Source organism: Oratosquilla oratoria, chromosome 44 (genome assembly GCF_046742065.1).
Source record: "Oratosquilla oratoria isolate Oo_2021 chromosome 44, ASM4674206v1, whole genome shotgun sequence".
Taxonomy (NCBI): Eukaryota; Metazoa; Arthropoda; class Malacostraca; order Stomatopoda; family Squillidae; genus Oratosquilla; species Oratosquilla oratoria.
In genome coordinates this window covers 2,996,600-3,006,376 of record NC_134820.1, presented here as the reverse complement: position 1 = coordinate 3,006,376, position 9,777 = coordinate 2,996,600, and positions in this window count along the sequence as shown.

Here is a 9,777-nt window from a genome sequence, read left to right as displayed (position 1 = left end):
TGTGAATATTATGTTTTAACACACACACACACACACATAACACACACAAAACACACACACACACAAACCACACACACACACACAACGTTGGTAATACAAGTACTTGCTTGCAGTACCAGTTGAAATCCTGAGGGCCGAAATAGCTGTAGTCGTTACCGACTCTTACTGGGTTTGTGTTTTGTGTGTGAAAATAGAAATCGATCGAGAGCTGAGCTTTTAAATAGCTGCACACGAGAACACGAAAAGACAAGGTGTCAAACACAAAAATAATACATAAAAAAAAGAAAAAAAAATAAAAAAAACACACACACACACACACACACACACACACACACACAACACACACACACACGCTAAACCACACACACAACACACACACACACAAAAAACACACACACACAACACACACACACACACACACACACACACACACCCAACACACACATCACACACACCACACACACACACACACACACCACACGGCACGCACACAAACCACACACACACACACACACACACACACACACACACACACACACAAACACACACACACACACACACCACACACACAACACACCACACACACCACACACACACAATATATATATATTTATATATATATATATATTTATATATATATATTGTTACGGGCGGCTGGTATGGTGAAGAGACGTTACGTATAACGTCTTATGTGCTTAAGAACCAGCTCACTTCTAGAAGCCCACTGTAGGACTGAACTATCTGGTCAGGGCCTCTAGATAATTCGTAAGACTAGAAGTAAAGGTAACAAAGAAGATTCCAGGAAAGGAATATTAAAACTAGCGATAAAACTAGTAAACGAAATTAATTAATGGATAAATAAATTTTACAGGCAATCAACACAAAAGAGAATGGGCTAGTAGGGTCAATGGGACCGTTACCTGATTCTAAGAATAGGGCAATTATCGTTTTCAAATAAGAAACACAAGATAAGTATACAATTATGGTACTATCTAAGTACAAAGAGATCAGGAACATGCATCTGAATAAGTAATAAGTACAAATATAAGTAAAGTAATGCAATGTATATCAGACACGATATATGTAGGCAAAAAGGGTTGGATCAACTTCACACCAAATCGTTTCATGAATCTAAAACCTTCTAGATTTTTATCAAGAGATCAAATATGTGAGAATATGACAACGAGTGAGCGATTCCACGTGCTTATATACCATTGGACCGGGAAACGGCGATACTTCCGGTTAAGGGTGCGGGTGAGGAGGAGTGGAGGGGTATGAGAAGGGTAAGTTAACACGGTCAACATGGGGTAGTTTTAGGACCCTCGACTCGCTTGAACAATCTATTTATGTAGTAACTGTCAAATCTGTGCGCTCCGAACTATTCAGGATTTCGCTTTTGTCTGTTTGTTCTACATGAGTGCGCACCTCTTCCGCACGTAGGCAAGATTACATATAGTGGACGGGCGTTACTGCTTAACATTGTTACAATACATACATAGACAAGAACTATGAACATAGTTATGTAATACAATGGAACACAATTCTATAACATAATTTCACATAGGACGTAATATCTCATATTTACGTTACACCTCCACCGTTTGGGAAAGCTTTTCACTTTCTGTTGAATAGCTGTAGTTCTAGACAAGGAACGTCGCTACCTATAATCTAAACCAGTAAAGACGCGCTTTAAAATGATGAATTGTTAGATTAAAGGGTTGGAGAAAATAAACTCCAAACGTTGTGTAAGTCTCGGATTCTTGTTTATCATAGTCTGTAGGAACTTTAAGGGTGTGTGATCCGAATATACGTGTATGGTAGTTGAGGAACCCAGGTAGACTTCGATGTGGATATGGGGCTGGACCAAAGCGAGCGTTCTCTCTTCTCAATTGTTGAGTCGTTCTTCTGCGCAGGGGACAGCTTCTTGCTGTAGGTAGGCGATAGCGTGAAGCACTTCATTGTGTTCTTGCAAAGAGGGCGGCACCGATACCGGGTGTCGCTAGGCGTCGACTTGACAGAAGACAAGGGTCGTTGGGGTAAATCGGTGTTTGCCCTTAGAACTGGAGTGCCGTTTAGTTGAGAAGGGACTTCAGGTTTTTGCAGGCCGTCTCACAGGTCAGGTCATGTCCACACGAAGTGTACCCCGTGGTCTTTTCTCAACAGGGTCAGGTCTAATGGCTTCTGCTACTCATCTGAAAAATTTGGGACAAAAAACGGCTGATAATAGCCACTCATTCCAAGGGAATCGACGTACCTCTCTACGCATTTAGTGGGTCTTCGTTGGTACATCATTGATGGCTTTTATACTTGGCGTCTATTGGAAACCACTTGGGAATTTCCCAACTTTTAAATCCCAATAGTACGGGGACCTGTGTGTATGTCCGAAATCACATTTGGACAACATTGATTGGTAAGGTTTGCTTGGTCTGCTCTATTAAAAGAAATTATTTTAGGTGTTCAATGTGTTCTGTCCAAGACTGACTAAATATTATCACATCATCTTAGATAAGTTTTTATCTCCTGGCAATCCTTGCAACAAGATTACTTATCATTTCTTTGGTAAGTGGCGAGGGGCATTTTTAAGCCCAAATGGCATTGCTCTGAATTGGAACACTCCCTCTTCCGTAATGGCAAAGCGGTAACTTCTCTTGAGCGAGGGTGTACAGGGATTTGATAGTATCCCCTTACCATATCCAACCTTGGATACATACTTGGGCAGTTCCTAGGACTGTCTATGATAAATTTTTTTTTTTTTTTTTATTTTTTTTCCTCTATCCTAGGGATAGGAAAAGCATCGGCCACCCTTAGTATGGGCATTGATTTTCCTGTAGTCAATGCACAGGCGTAAGAATTGTCATGAGTTTAGGGACAAGAATGCAAGGAGATGCCCAAGGACTACTGGAGGGGTTCAATTATTCCCTGTTGAAGCAGAGTGTTTATTTCTGCTTTTATCGAACTCCTTCTTTTTTGGATTGACCTCTATAAGGGGCTTGTTTGATACGCCCTTGGCGAGTCTAGAATTATTTCGTTGTTCTATCAAAGACGTGAATCTTGGGGGAAATCTAGAAATAATTTTGTGAAAACTTCTTAAGAGAGAAAAGAACTGTCTCTACCTTGTTTCTCAGGATAAGTGTTCCTTAACTTTTTATCTGAAGAATTTTTGTAGTATCTGAGGAGTTTTCCAAGGGAATCTCAGTGAGGAAATTAGGCAGGTTATTCAGGAGGGCTCTTCCGATTCTATTTGTGGTAGAGCGTGCAAGCTGGAATTGGATCTCTGGAATTGATAAGGTTTTAAGGTATTTATGTGGACAGAGACGGGAACTCTTTCTTCTGTCTGGAGTTTTGATCTATGTAGGTTGAGATCACATGGCTCTGGAACAAGGGGGGGGGTACTTCATAGCGTCCTTTGTATTTAGCCTAGCCAATGGAGCATCTCCTGGTATGGGAAGATAAAGTCAACACTTGATCTCCTGGACGAGAAAGTTCTAAGTTTAGAATTTGTTTATCATAACCGACCTTTCATTACTCGTTGAGCATTCGCCAAGTTCTCTCTTGCCAAACTTCCAAGCTTCTTACAACTTTTCGGTGACCTGGGACACGTATTTTCAAAGAAGGCACTGGTGGTTTTCTTCTTTCATCCATTGTTCATGAAGTAGTCTGTTAGGGGACTCCACTGCGGACTTCATGACCGGAAGGACTAATTCTGACGGGCTGAACCAAGGCTTTCTTGAATTGTTGTTCGGGTGGCGCAACAACAAAACAGGGAGTCCGTCTTCCCAATTTTCGAGTGTTCTCAGCACAGAAGATTCTTAACATTGTCTTGCGCGTTTGGTGACAAGCGCTCTAGAGCACCTTGTGATTGAGGGATGATAGGCGGAGGAAGGTTACCTAGATTTATTACCTAGTGTTCACAAAGAGTTTCTCTACCTAACTTGTTGGAAAAGAAAATTACTTCCTTGATCACTTTGATTGTTCTTAGGAAAATCCTACCATAGTGAAATATTTCAACATTTGCTCTGATTCAGGTTTTGAGCTGTTACTTATTTTTCAAAGGAATTGCTTCTGGAAAACGACGTGCTCATACACCATGATTGTGAGAATGTACTGATTTCCCTTTACTTGAAGGAGGGTAAAGGGTCCCTACACAATCAATAAGACACTTTTTTAAATGGCTCTTCCATTTACAGGAATGGGATGGAGTGGACGCTTCTACAATTTTCTGGTTGGGCTTACCTACAAAGTTGACATGTATGACATGTTTTACCAATAATTGGGCAACATCTTTGACAACCGTGGGCCAATGGAAATGTTTGGGTTATGATTGAACAAGGTCTTTCTTACCCCTAAGTGACCCTGCTAAGGGAGTAATCATGAGCCAATCTTTAGAACATTGATTTCCTGAAACCCAAGAGGGGAGGGGACTATTTTGATTCCTTACTTGCCTAATGGCTGGTCACGCGGGTGTTGCGGTGGATGCTCTCCATTTTCGGCACATTAGGACTCCGTTTTTCTATATAGCAAACCTCGTGACATATTTTCAACTTCTTCTGGAGATGAAAACAATCTCGTACTAATTTTTATGAGAAGGATCATGACTTCTGTTCTTTGATTAATTCTGCTCTAGATAGAGAAACTGGTTGACAGTAAGAAAGATGGGTCCGTTTGGGAGAATAGGGATTCTAAATTATAGGTTCTCCTCTTCAGATTTTTTCCTTGTACTGACGATCTGGTTAACAGCACAAAGCGGGGAATACAACTGTAAGTTATCTGGAAAGGTTCTTATACTGAGGTCTTCAGGGGTTATTTGTTATTAAGGGAGAAATGACTTTGCTTCCAGCGATCGTCATTGGCCCAACAATAAGGCTATTCCTCCTACTGGGAAGAGGAGTCTACTTACTGCCTACTTTAACCATTCCGGTTGTTAAAATCAGACCGCAAGAAAACATTATGTAATGGACATTTTACAATTCCTCCAAATCCTTCTATCAATATATCATAACCTGTATATGCCTCACCCAGATTCTTGCAAGGACAGAATTTAAAATCAGACTTTGGCCTTTGCTCCTGTGTTCTCGGAGTATGGAAATAGGATATTGTTGTGAACTCCTACTATGAGATATAGTTCCTGAAGATACAAATGGTTTGAAACAAGGATCATGATCTGCATGAGGGGGTTTCTACATTACTTGACTAATACCGGCTTCTTTGGTAGTGTTATCCTGAATAGGAGGATTTTGAATCGTTCTGATTTTATCATTACTTACAAGAGTTCGGTGTTCTTAATTGGAGAACTGAGGGTTGTCAGTCTCTTTCCTGCAATTAGAAATGTGATGGCCAATCCTGTTTACAATATGAACAAGTTACAGGGGGATTAGTCTTTAAACCTATCCATTTCTTTTGCCAAGGTTGGTTTGGAGGATCTTGATTGTTGAAATCAGGACCTGTAACTGACATGTGATGGGCTAGACCTTTTTGGATTTTCAAGTGTTTCTTTGGGGAACCAAGGATCAGAGTATTTTGTTGAATCTGGAATATTGGTGACTTTGACTTTTGGGATTCCATTTGTCTTGACTTAGGTTTATGATTTAGTGATGAATCATCAGCCAAGTAACAGCAGCGTTTAGTTAAAGTTTCGGGTCAACATTGGATCATCTATAAACATCCTAAGATCTGTCGATCTAAGGTATTCTTAAACCTGCTCCAACGACAATAAAATCAAACTGTATAAGTCTTATCTAAGGTGGTCCGTTTCACTAGCCAAACACCACCTATTGAATAACCTCTTTGTTGAGCCGCATATATCTCGTATGTCAATCTGAGGTGTCTTCCTATGAATTACGGAATTTCTGTCTATAGGGCCTCTGGTATCTCGTTTCATAAGCTTTTAAAATACAAAGCTTTCATATTATCATACTCGCTTTTCTGCTTTCTGAAAGAGAAGTATAATAAATTTGCTGAGCCTTACCCTTAAATTGTGTTTGAAAGATTAATGTGACCAATTTTCTTTAGGGATTTGTAACTGTGTGCGCCCAATTTTTCCCACTGAAGAAAGAAAATTTCTGGCTCTCCTTCTGAAAATATTGGGTAAAAGTTTTACATACTTGGAAATATTATATGACCTTCCTGAAAAATTTACGGGTCGTCTATCAACATAATCTAGCTTCTACTTCTTGCCTTCTTTAATTCTAACTCTGCCAAATTTGACTTTAGTTTCGTTCTCTCTTTGATTTGTGTTTCACTTTAGCTTCCTCTTCTCTAGCTCTAAATTCATGGCCTCAATTTGCATTTGTTTCAGTTTAGTTTCCTCCTCTTTAGCTACTTGTTTCGCTTTAGCTTCCTCTTCTCTAGCTCTAAATTCTGCCTCAATTTGCATTTGTTGTAGTTTAGTTTCCTACTCTTTAGCTTTAAATTCTGCCCTCAATTTGCATTTGTTTCAGTTTAGTTTCCTCCTCTTTAGCTTTAAATTCTGCCTCAATTGTGCATTTGTTTCAGTTTAGTTTCCTCCTCTTTAGCTTTAAATTTTTTTTTTCCTTGTGGGCCTTCAATTTGGCATTTGTTTCAATTTAGCTTCCTCCTCAAAATCTACTCTCCTGACCTTTGATTCAATCTCCTTAATCTTAAGTTTCGGTTTAGGTCGTGCCTCTATTTCTAACCTATTTGAACGGAATTTGTATCAGCTGTAATCTCTTCTGGTAAGATAAGATCTCATCTTCGATCAGATTTTCAACGAGTTCCTGAAGTATTTTTTTCTTTCCGCAAACTTGTATCAATGTCTACTCCAAATAGTGCTTGCCTATTTCTATCAAAAGTGTCTTTAGTTTGTTTTCTTCTTTAAGAAACTTACCTTGGGATTTTTGGAACGAATTCTCTGACTTATATCATCCAGTCTCTATAAGCACTGTGGTTTAAATACCTGATCCAATATCCTTGGCTAAGGGTTCGCCACTTTGTTACGGTGGCGAGGCTGGTATGTGAAGAGACGTTACGGTATAACGTTCTAAGTGCTTAAGAATCCAGCTCACTTCATAGAAAGCCCACTGTATCGGGACTTGAAACTAATCTGGTCAGGGCCTAGATAATTCGTAAGACTAGAAAGTAAAGGTAACAAAGAAGATTCCAGGAAAGGGGAATATTAAACTAGCGATAAAAACTAGTTAAACGAAAATTATTAATGGAAAATATTTACAGGCAATCAACACAAAAGAGGGAATGGGCAGTAGGGTCAATGGGAACCGTTAACATGATTATAAGAATATGGGAAATTATCGTTCCAAATATAGAAAAGTGCACAAGATAAGTATACCAAAATTATGGTACTATCTAAGTACAAAGAGATCAGGAACATGCATCAGAATAAAGTAATAAGTACAAATATAAGTACAAAGTAAAGGCAATGTATATCAGGACACGTAATGGTAGGGCAAAAAAAAGGGGGTGAATCAACTGCCCACCAATCCGTCTCATGAATCGTAAACCTCTCTAGTTTTTTATCCAAGAGATCAATATGTGGGAATATGACAACGAGTGAGCGAAATACCACCGCTGTTATATTACCATTGGGACCGGAAACGGTGGGGATTACTTTCCGGTTAAAGGGTTGCGGGGTGAGGTGAGGAGGAGGGTAAGTTAACACGTCAACATGGGTAGTTTTAGGACCTCTCGACTCGCTGTGGAAACAATCCTATTTATTTAGTAACTGTCAAATCTGGTGCGCTCCGTGATCTATTCAGGATTTCGCTTGTCTGTTTGTTCTTACAAGAAGTTGGCGCACCTCCTCGCCACACGTAGAGCAAGATTACATATAGTGGACGGCGCGTTACTGCTTAACATTGTTACAATACATACATAGTACAAGAAATATGGAACATAGTTAGGTAATTACAAAGGAAACACAATTTTCTATAACTAATAATTACACATATGACGGAATTATCTAATATGTACGTTACATTAGTATATATATATTTATATTTATACATAGTATATAATATTTTCGAAGTGGGGTCGGAGGTGTGTCATTTACTTTAGTTGCACTTAATTGTGGCTATTTTTTTTTTTTTTTTTTTGTTTTATATTTGTGGATATTTTTTTTTTTTTTTTTTTTTTTTTTTAAGAAATTGTTTGGTGAAGCCCCTGAGTTATTTTAATTTTCTTTATACATAATATACGTTATATATCAACTAGAAACTATTTTGTTATACGATACTTTTATTAAACAGAAGATTGATTTCACTATATGATGGAACTTTGCGGAATAATGTTTTTTCTCCCGCTTGAGGGTCATAGCACTGGGCCTAGAGGTGGAGTTCTTATAGTCGTCAGCTGACTCTCACTTTTATATGAGATGTAAAATTAATTCTAGTTGGTATAGTTTAGGTAAGATCTCTTGGCTGGAGCGTGGTTAGGGACGTCGTGACTTGTGGCGATGTCGAGGTTCGAGGGGCTGGCGGTTCGAATCCGTGCCACCGGTGAAGTTTATACCCTGGGCACATGGTACATTTCAGGAAAATTCTACACTACAAAGTCCATCCGGTAAGGAGGCTTCGTCTGTCGCCTTCCGAGGGGAGGCGTTTTGTGGCGTTCAACCATATTTCATCTAGTTTGGGAATTACTGTCTCGTCATTGGATTCTGCAATTTAGATGGTTTATTTTCTCTCCTTGTTTCTTCTGTTTGTTCTAACTTCTCTTCCTCTTGCTCTTTATTACTATTTCTTCGCCTCTACTCGTTCTGGCGGACGATCTCTTATTTCCATCATCTTCCTCTTCTTCAATCTCCTTTCCTTCTTCTATTCTTTCTCCTCTTGCTTCATCTTCTGTGTCATTTCTCTACGTACTCTTATGTGTCTTCATTCCGCGCCGATCCACTCATCCATTCACTGATTTGTTCCTCCGAATCCTATTTTTCTTGGTGCCACTTCTTCTTTCTTCGCAATACTCTTCTTCCTTCGCATTCTTCTCCTCGTTCTTGTCCTGTCCTCTGCCGACTTCTCCTCGCCACCACGTTCTCGCTCTTATCTGTTATTCATCTACTGTCTTTTTTCCCCTTCCTCTTTCTCCTGCCGGGCTACTCTTCTTCCCCTCTCATGCCCGGCGCACTGCCGTCGGTTCTCGTCCTTTTCCTGTGCCCTACTACCTCTCCTCGGCCGTCACCACGGTTGCTCCTCCTTATGTTTCTATTGCATCCTACTTCTCTTCCCCATTCCTTTTGCCGCGGGGCTCCTCCTTTTACTCTTGTCTTCCCGCTATCATCCTTCGTTTCTACGTCCTTGTTCCTGTCCCTCCTACCTCTCCTCCACCACCTCCTCCTCCTCTTTGTCATTCTATCCATCGCTTTTCTTGTTCTCCCTCCTCTTTCTCCTCCTTCTACTATTCTTCTTCCTTCTGCAACCATTCTCCTCGCCCTTTTATGGTCCTTCTTCTTACCTCTTTCCCCACTCCAACATCTCCTCTATTGTCTTTCTATCTATCACTCTTCTGTTTCTACTCTTCCTCTGTGTCCCTTCTACTACTCTTCTTCCTTCTCATTCTTCTCCTCGTTCTTCTCCTGTCCCTCCTCCCTCCCCGTCCACCACCTCCTCCTCCTCTTTGTTCTGTTCTATTCATTTCCTTTCTTTTCGCCTTCCTCTTTCTCCTCCTTCTGCTCTTCTTCTGTTTCTCATCCCTCCTTCCTCGTCCTTTTCCTGTTCCCCTCCTCACATTCACTACCTCCTCTCTCTTTGTCTCCTTATCTATTCATCCTCTTCTTTTCTCCACTCTCTTTATCTCCTCCTCTGCTTC